Source organism: Lipotes vexillifer, unplaced genomic scaffold (genome assembly GCF_000442215.2).
Source record: "Lipotes vexillifer unplaced genomic scaffold, Lipotes_vexillifer_v1.1 scaffold528, whole genome shotgun sequence".
In the NCBI taxonomy this organism is placed as follows: Eukaryota; Metazoa; Chordata; class Mammalia; order Artiodactyla; family Lipotidae; genus Lipotes; species Lipotes vexillifer.
Window position 1 is genome coordinate 794,886 of NW_006794582.1, and position 10,309 is coordinate 805,194.

Here is a 10,309-nt window from a genome sequence, read left to right on the forward strand (position 1 = left end):
TATCCATCCCTCTGTCAATGGACATTTAGGTTATTTCCATGTCTTGCCTATCGTGAATAGTGCTGCTGTGAACATAGGGGTGTATGTATCTTTTTGAATTATAGTTTTGTCCAGATATATGCCCAGGAGTGGGATTGCTGGATCATATGGCAACTCTATTTTTAGTTTTTTTTGAGGAACCTCCATCCTGTTCTCCATAATGGCTGCAGCAACTTACATTCCCACCAACAGTGTAGGAGGGTTCCCTTTTCTCTACACCCTTTCCAGCATTTGTCATTTGGTCTTAAAATTTTAAGTCTCTAATCCATTTTGAGTTAATTTTTGTGAGTGGTATGAGATAGGGGTCTAGTTTTATTCTTTTATGTGTGAATGTTCAATTTTCCCACCTTTGTTGTATTGAAGAGACTGTCTTCTCCACTGAGTATTCTTGGCTCCCTTAATAAATACTAGTTGACTGTGTATGAATGGGTTTATTTTCTAATAAACAGGCTCTCAATTCTATTCCTTTGGTATATGTATCTGTTTTTATGCCAGCACCAAACTGTTTTGATGACTATAGCTTTATAATATAGCTTGAAATCAGGAATGATGCCTCCTGCTTTGTTCTTCTTGGTCAGGATTGTTTTGGCTCTTTGGGGTCTTTTGTGGTTCCATATAAAATTTAGAATTATTATTTCTACTTCTGTTAAAAAATGCCATTGGAATCTTGATAGAGATTGCACTGAATAGTTGGCTTGAGTAGTATGGATGTTTTAACAGTATTAATTCTTCCAGTCCAGAGGCATGGCATGCCTTTCCATTTATTTGTGTCTTCTTTAGTTTCTTTTATCAACGTCTTATAGTTTTCAGCATAGTTTTCATTTCCTTGCTTAAATTTATTCCCAAGTATTTATTGTTTTTGATGCTATTGTAAATGGGATTATTTTCTTGATTTCTTTTTCAGATAATTCGTTGTTAGGGTACTGAAAGTATTTATTTATTGTTTTTGATGCTATTGTAAATGGGATTATTTTCTTGATTTCTTTTTCAGATAATTCGTTGTTAGGGTACTGAAACACCACTGATTTTTATTTATTTATTTTTGGCTGCGTTGGGTCTTTGTTGCTGTGAGTGGGCTTTCTCTAGTTGCAGCGAGCAGGGGTTACTCTTCACTGTGGTGTGCAGGCTTTGCACTGCGCTGGCTTCTCTTATTGTGGAACATGGGCTCTAGGAGTGTGGGCTTCAGTAGTTGTGGCACATGGGTTCAGTAGTTGTGGCTCACAGGCCACACAGTCTCAGTAGTTATAGCACATGGGCTTAGCTGCTTTGAGGCATGTGGGATCTTCCCAGACCAGCTTGAACCCCTGTCCCCTGCACTGGCAGGTGGATTCTTAACGCCTGCACCACCAGGGAAGTCCCCACCACTGATTTCTTAATGTTAATCTTGTGTCCTGCAACTTTACTGACATTATTTCTTAGTTCTAACAGTTTTCTGGTGGAGTCTTCAGTGTTTTCTGTATATAAAATCATGTCATCTACAAATAGAGACAATTTTATTTCTTCCTTTACTTTTTTAAATAAATTGGGCATATTTTTTAAAGCTTTATAAATTTTTTAAATTTAATTTATTTTTGGGTGTGTTGGGTCTTCACTGCTGTACGTGGGCTTTCTCTAGTTGTGGTGAGCGGGGGCTACTCTTCATTGTGATGCGCAGGCTTCTCATTGTGGTGGCTTCTCTTGTTGTGCAGCTCGTGGGCTCTAGAGTGCAGGCTCAGTAGTTGTGGCACATAGGCTTAGTTGCTCTGCGGCATGTGAGATCTTCCCGGAGCAGGGCTCGAACTCATGTCCCCTGCATTGGCAGGCAGCTCCTTAACCACTGTGCCACCAGGGAAGGCCCCCCTGCCTTTTTTTTTGGTCAGCACCTATCTTTATTTTGAACAGACACACGAGTCAGATGATATTCCCAACAATCAGACCATTAGGGCTTGTAAGCAAAACAGGCAAAAATGGGGAACTAATAACCAGGACCAGCGTCTACCATTTTCCATGTGTTCACAAGTCTTTTTTTTCTTTTTTGAGTTGGCCTTGAGTATGAATTTAGAGAAAGCTAGCGGAATATCATATACTAATGTGAAGAGATCCTATATGCATACACTGTACCTGTCATGCCCAGCTCCCCTCACCCACTACCTTTGACTGAACAAGACAGGAAGGAATTATTAAACTATTAGGTAGGATGAAGTTATCCAGTAGGAGGCACACCTCCAGCTCAGGTTTGAGAAACCAGATCTCAGAGTAAAGGAACTTATGTTAGGTGGTGTGTAAAAGGTAATAGAAGACTAAGGCTTGGAAAGAGGATAAACAAGGAGGCTTTAAAAAATCTCTTCTCTTGGATGACCTATTTAAGACAGAAACAATACCCCTTCCAATCTGACCCATTTCTGACTGAAAGTCATGCCAAGGTTGAACCTTAAGGAAAACTAAGTTTAAACCTCTTACAGAATAGCTCACCCCCACCTAGGGGTGGGGACAAGAAAACAATTTTTAATGAATATTACAGAGGCATAACTTCAAACTTAAAAATGGCCTGAGACATCCCAGTGATATGCTGTAGAGAATCACGAGTCTAGGGTTAGTCACATGTATACTGTGGGTCACATGACTCATGAACATGCCAAGTAGGCCATGTTGCTTGGAAGTTTATCTAGTTTCTGGTCTGGTCCTGCCTTTAGTAATCCTGCAATGGCACTTGGGCACACAGTCAGGCCTTTGGCACCATTTCCCTATAACCTAGCCCACACCCCTCTGCTCATCCTCAGGTGATTGGTCTGTTTGTGCCAGTACCCTTGGAAGGTGAGGGTTTGATGGGCCTCCTGCCAGTGTCTTGGTCATGTGTGTTGCTGCTGGTGTGTTTCAAATACTACTGAAAATATGGGTTCTGAGCATTTTTCTGGTACTGGTTCCAACAGGAAACTGCCCCGTGGTCACCTCTCCACTGGACCCGGGGTTATTTTTCCTCATTTTTTCTTTCTTTTCTCCTCAGACTTGTAGTAGGGGTTCCACAACAAGAAAAGCAGAAGTATGAGAGGGATGAGAGAGTAGGGGGTGTTGACAAATATAAGGAATAGTCGTTCGTGGAAAGTCTTAGGTCCTTGTCCTCTGAAACAACTGGCTTTGGAGAAATCCTCGAGTAGAAATGTGGAGAGGATTAGAATCAGAGTTGTCATGGTGTGAACTGAGTAGATGATTGCAGGGGTGTGGATCCACCTGCAGCCGTCTTTGAAGAAGGCATATGTTGCAGTGGGAGAGAAGAGCAGCTGAAACACAAGCTCCCAAAACAGGAAGGACTTAAACCACACCAGTGGGTTCTGTAGCAGAGGGTCTTTGAACTCCTCAGTCTACCACTGCCGCAGGTCTCTCAGTTCCACGGGGATCTCAGAGATCACGCGGCAGCACTGCCTGCAGGTCCACAAGCAGGGTGAAGGGGATGTAGGAGACGAATTAGAGACCCAGCAGCCACTCCAGGTCACGCCAGGCACCCAGAGGCCCCACCATCCATCAGTTGGGCAGAGCGGGAGCAGAGACTCTTTTTTTTTTTTTTTTATAGTTTCCAACCTCTTCCTTCCTTCCTTCCTTTCCTTCCTTTCCTTCCTTCCTTCCTTCCTTCCTTCTTTCCTTCCTTTTCTTCCTTTCCTTCCCTTCCTTCCTTCCTTCCTTCCTTCCTTCCTTTCTATTCATTCATTCTGCTGTGCTGGGCCTTAGTTGCAGCATGCGGGATCTTTATTGCCACACACAGGATCTTTAGTTGCACATGCAGCATCTTTTAGTTGCGGCATGTGGGATCTTTTAGTTGTGGCATGCAAACTCTTAGTTGTGGCATGTGGGATCTAGTTCCGTGACCAGGGATCGAAGCCAGGCCCCCGGCATTGAGAGTGTGGAGTTTTAGCCACTGGGCCATCAGGGAAGTCCCCCTTTTTGATTCTGATGCCTTTTACTTATTTTTCTTGACTAATTGCTCTGGTTGGGACTTTCAATACTGTGTTGAGTAGGAGTGCTGAGGGTGGGCACCATTGTCTTGTTTGACAATGAGTTTGGGAATGTTCCCACCTCTTTGAATTTTTAGAAGAGTTTGAGAAGAATTGATGTTAATTTTTCTTTAAATGTTTGATAGAATTCACCAGTGAAGCCATCTGGTCCTGGGCCCTTCTTCATTGGGAGATTTTTGCTCACTGATTCAATCTCCTTGCTAGTAATTGATCTGCTCCAATTTCTTCCTGATTCAGTCTTGGTAGCTTGTATGTTTCTAGAAATTTATTCATTTATTCTAGGTTGTCCAATCTGCTGGCATATAATAGTTCATTGTGGTCTCTTATTTCTATAGAATTGGTAGTAATCTCCCCACTTTAATTTCTAATTTTACTAACTTGAGTCTTCTCTCCTTTTTAGTCTATCTAGCTAAAGTTTTGCAAATTTCTTGATATTTTCAAAGAACTAACTTATCATTCCATTGATTTTCTGTATTATTTTTCTATTCTCCATTTCATCCATATCTACTCTTATCTTTATTATTTCCTTTCTTCTACTACTTTTGGGTTTAGTTTGTTTTTTTTCTAGTAGTTTCAATTATAAAGTTAGGTTGTTGATTTGAGATCTTTCTTGGTTTTTAGTGTAAGTGTTTATAGCTAAAAAATTTCCCCTTAGGGAATTCCCTTGTGGTCCAGTGGTTAGGACTCAGCGCTTTCATGCTGAGGGCCTGGTTCAACCCTTGGTCACGGAACTAAGATCCCACAAGCTGTGTGGCACGACCAAAAAAAAAAAAAATTCCCCTTAGTACCACTTTTGCTGTGTCTCATAAGTTTTGGTATGCTGTGTTTTATTTTCATTTATCTTTAGGTATTTCTAATATCCCTTGTGATTTATTTTTTGACTCCTGTTTTTTAAAGTGTATTAATTTCCACAATTTTGTGTACTTTCCAGTTTTCTTTGTACTTGATTTCTAACTTCATCTTATTGTGGTCAGAGAAGATTCTTTGTAAGACATTTATCTTTCAAAATCTATTGAGACTTAATTTGTGGGCTAACATATGCTTTCTCTTGGAAAATGCCCCAGGTGTACTTGAGAAGTATGTATATCATGTTATTGTTGGGTTGTGTTCTGTATATGTCTGTTAGGTCTAGTCCTCTGTTTCCTTAATTATCTTCTGTCTGGTTGTTCTATCCATTCTTGCAAGTGGGGAATTGATGTCTCCAACTGTTATTGTAGAAATGTCTCTTTCTCCCTTCAATTCTGTCCATTTTTGCTTCCTATATTTTAATGGTTGGTCATTAGGTACTTAAACATTGTAATTGTTAAAGTTTCTTGCTGTACTGAAACTTTTATTAATATATAATGTCCTTTGTTTTGTAAGCTTTTCTGATTTTAAGTCTATTGTGTCTGATGTTAGTATATCCATTTCTGCCCTATTTTTGTTACAATTTATATGGAATTTTTTTTTATTCTTTCACTTTCAACATGTTTGTGTTTTGGGATCTCAAGGGAGTTTCTTGTAGGCAGCATATACTTGGATCATGTGTATTCATCCATTCTGCCCATCTCTGTCTTTTGAATGGAGAGTTGAATCCACTTACATTTAAAGTAATGACTAGGCCTCCCTGGTGGCGCAGTGGTTTAGAGTCCGCCTGCCAATGCAGGGGATGGGTTCGTGCCCCGGTCTGGTAAGATCCCACATGCCGCGGAGCGGCTGGGCCCGTGAGCAATGGCCGCTGAGTCTGTGCGTCTGGATCCTTTGCTCCGCAACAGGAGAGGCCACAGCAGTGAGAAGCCCATGTACTGCAAAAAATGAATAAATAAATAAATAAAGTAATTACCATAGGGAGAGACTTCTGTTATTGTGATATTTGTTTTTTTGTTTCCTATATGTTACATAGCTTTTTTGTCCTTCATTTGCTGCATTCCTGTCTTCTTTCGTGTTTAGTTAATTTTTTTTTTTAGTGAAATGTTTAAATTTCTTCTTTGTATATTCTATAACTATTTTTTCCAGTTACCATAGAGATTACATTTAACATAAAGTTATAGTATTCTAATTTGAATTTATAGCAGGTTCATAACATACAAAAACTGGTCCTTTACAGCTCCATGCCCGACCATTTCACTTGCTGATGTCATAAAATTGCATCTTCATACATTGTGTACCCAATGCATAAGTAATCATTCTTTTAAATGTATGTTTCCTAAATTATGTAGAAAACCAAGATTTGGAGTTAAAAACCAAAGTTACAGCAATATACTTTTACATTAATAATTTTTTTCTTAGGTGTATTAGTCTCTTAAATCACGTAGAAAACAAAGTACAGTTACAAATCATTTTTATAATAATACTAGCTTTTATTATTACCCATGTATTTAGCGTTATTGAAATATTCATTTCTCTGTATGGCTTTGAGGTACTGTCTAGGGTCCTTTCATTTCACCTTGGAGGTCTCCCTTGAGCAGCTCTTAGTGGTCACAAATTTCCTCAGCTTTTGTATATCTAGGAATATCTTAATTTCTCCCTCACCTTTGAAAGACAGTTTTGCTGGATAGAGGACTTTTGGTTGACTTTTTAATTTGAGCACTTTGAATATACTGGCCTACTGACTTCTTGCCTCCAGTTTTTTTTTTCCTATGAGTTTATTTGTTTTTTGAAGTATACTTGACCTACAACACTACAACACAGTGATTTGATATTTCTGTGAATTACAAAATGATAAATCTAGTTACCATCTATCACCATACAAAGACATTACATTATTATTGACTATATTCCCCACACTGTACATTTCATCCCCATGACTCATTTATTTTGAAACTGGAAGTTTGTACCTCTTAATTTCTCTCGCCTATTTCACTCATCCCCCACCCTCTCCCCTCTGGCAAGCACCTTTTTGTTTCTGTATCTATGATTCTGTTTCTGTTGTATTATATTTGTCCATCTGTTTTGTTTTCTAGATTCCACATGTAAATGAAACCGTACAATATTTGCCTTTCTCTGTCTGACTTATTTCACTTGGCATAATATCTCTAGGCCTATCCATATTGTTGTAGATGGCAAGATTTCAGTCTTTTTTATGGCTGATAAAATATTCCATACACACACACAGACCCCACATCTTCTTTATTCCGTCATCCATTGATAGACACTTAGGTTGCTCCATATCTTGGCAATTGTAAATAATGCTGCAGTGAACATAAGCGTGCACATGTATCTTTTTGAATTATTGTTTTTATTTTCTTTGGAAAAATACCCAGAAGTGTAATTGCTGGATTGTATGTTAGTTCTACTTTTAATTTTTTGAGGAACCTCCGTACTGTTTTCCATAGTGGCTGCACTAATTTACATTCCCTCCAACAGCGCACAAGGGTTCCCTTATCTCCACATCCTCCAATTTGATTCTGATTATTTTGCATGTAGCTGTCCAGTTTCCCAACACCATTTATTGAAGAAGCTCTCTTTTCCCCATTGTATATTCTTGATTCCTTTGTCATAGATTAATTGCCCTTGTAAGTGTGAGTTCATCTGGGCTCTCTATTCTGTTCCATTGATCTATGTTTTTGTGCCATTACCATACTGTTTTGATTACTGTAGTAGCTCTTTGTAGTATAGTTTAAAATCAGGGAGCATAATACCTCCAGCTCTGTTATTCTTTCTCAAGATTGTTTTGGCCACTCAGGATCTTTTGTGTTTCCATACAAATTTTAGAATTATTTATTATAGTTCTATGAAAATGCCATTGATAGTTTGATAGAGATTGCATTGAATTTGTAGATTGCCTTAAGGAGTATCTTCACTTTAACAATATTAATCCTTCCAATCCATGAGCACAATATATCTTTTCCTTTAAAAAAATTTTTAAAACTTTTAATTTTATATTGGAGTATAGTTGATTAACAGTGTTGTGGTAGTTTCAGGTGTACAGCAAAGTGTTTCAGTTATACATGTATCTATTCTTTTTCAAATTCTTTTCCCATTTAATTTGTTACATAATATTGAGCAGAGTTCCCTGTGCAATACAGTAGGTACTTGTTGGTTATTCATTTTAAATAAAGCAGTGTGTACATGTCAATCCCAAACTCCCTAACTATCCCTTCCCCCCACTCTTCCCCCCAGGAACCATAAGTTCCTTCTCTAAGTCTGTGAGTCTGTTTCTGTTTTGTATCATTTCTTTTTAGATTCTGCATATAAGTGATATCATGTGGTATTTGTCTTTGTCTGTCTGACTTACTTCACTCAATATGACAGTCTCTAGGTCCATCATGTTGCTGCAAATGGCATTATTTCATTCTTTTAATGGCTAACATTCCATTATATATATGTACCACATCTTCTTTATCCATTCCTCTGTCAATGGACATTTAGGTTTCTTCTGTGTCTTGGCTATTGTAAACAGTGCTGCAGTGAACATTGGGGTGCATGTATCCTTTTGTACCATGTTTTTCTCCAGATATTTGCCTAGAAGTGGGATTGCAGGATCATATGGTAGCTCTGTTTTTAGTTTTTTAAGGAACCTTCATACTGTTCTCCATAGTGGCTGTACCAATTTACATTCCCACCAGCAGTGTAGGAGTGCTCCCTTCTCTCCACCCCTCTCCAGCATTTATGGTTTATGTATTTTTTGATGATAGCCATTTAAAAATTTTTATTTATATATATATTTATTTATTTATTTATTTATGTCTGCGTTGGGTCTTTGTTGCCGTATGCAGGCTTTTCTCTAGTTGCAGCGAGTGGGGGCTACTCTTTGTTGCGGTGCGCAGGCTTCTCATTGTGGTGGCTTCTCTTGTTGCAGAGCACAGGCTATAGGTGCGCGGGCTTCAGTAGTTGCAGCACGTAGGCTCAGTAGTTGTGGCTCATGGGCTCTAGAGTGCAGGCTCAGTAGTTGTGGTGCATGGGCCTAGTTGCTCCATGGCATGTGGGATCTTCCCATACCAGGGCTCATACCTGTGTCCCCTGCATTGGCAGGCAGATTCTTAACCACCGTACCACCAGGGAAGTCCTGATGATAGCCATTTTGACTGGTGTGAGGTGATATCTCATTGTAATTTTGATTTGCATTTCTCTAATAATTAGTGATGTTGAACATCTTTTCATGTGTCTCTTGGCCATCTGTATGTCTTTTTTGAAGAAATGTCTATATAGGTCTTCTGTCCATTTTTTGATTGGGTTGTTTGTTTTGATGATATTAAGCCACACGTGCTGTTTGTAAATTTTGGAGACTAATCCCTTGTTGGTCATATCATTTGCAAATATTTTCTCCCATTCTCTTGGTTGTCTTTTCATTTTGTTTATGGTTTCCTTTGCTGTGCAAAAACTTTTAAGTTTAACTAGGTCCTCTTTGTTTATTTTTGTTTTTATTTCCATTACTCTGGGAGACGGATCAAAAAAGATATTGCTGCAATTTATGTCAGTGAGTGTTCTGCCTATGGTTTTCTCTAAGAGTTTTATAGTGTCCAGTCTCACATTTAGGTTTTTAATCCACTTTGAGCTTATTTTTGTGTATGGTGTTAAAGAATGTTCTAATGTCATTTTTTTTTACATGTATCTGTCCAGTTTTCTCAGCACCATTTATTGAAGAGACTGTCTTTCCACCATTGTATAGTCTTGCCTCCTTTGTTGTAGATTAATTGATCATAGGTGCATGGGTTTATTTCTGGGCTTTCTATCCTGTTCTGTTGATCTATATTTCTGTTTTTGTGTCAGTACCATACTGTTTTGAAGACTATAGCTTTGTAGTATAGTCTGAAGCTAGGGAGCCTGATTGCTCCAGCTTTGTTTTTTGTTCTCAAGATTGCTTTGGCTATTCAGGGTCTTTTGTGTCTCCATACAAATTTTAAGATGTTTTTGTTCTAATTCTGTGAAAAGTGCCATTGGTAATTTGATAGGGATTGCATTGAATCTGTAGATTGCCATGGGGTAGTATAGTCATTTTCACAATATTGATTCTTCCAATCCAAGATCGTGGCATATCTTTCCATCTGTTTGTGTCGTCTTCAGTTTCTTTCATCAGCACTTATACTTTTCAGAGTATAGGTCTTTTGTCTCCTTAGGTAGATTTATTCCTTGGTATTTTATTATTTTTAATGCAATGGTAAATGGGATTGCTTCTTGAATTTCTCTTTCTGATCTTTCGTTGTTAGTGTATAGAAATGCAACAGATTTCTGCATATTAATTTTGTAACCTGCAACTTTACCACATTCATTGATTAGCTCTAGTAGTTTTCTGGTGGCATCTTTAGGATTCTCTATGTATAGTATCATGTCATCTGCAAACAGTCAGTTTAACTTCTTCTTTT

The 10,309-nt window shown here is 38.4% G+C and overlaps 1 pseudogene; it reads right to left on the minus strand.

Moving 5' to 3' along the window:
* Window positions 1-2,996: 2,996 nt before the first annotated feature.
* Window positions 2,997-3,534, minus strand: LOC103075682 (transmembrane protein 97 pseudogene; annotated as a pseudogene).
* Between the last annotated feature and the right edge of the window lie 6,775 nt (window positions 3,535-10,309).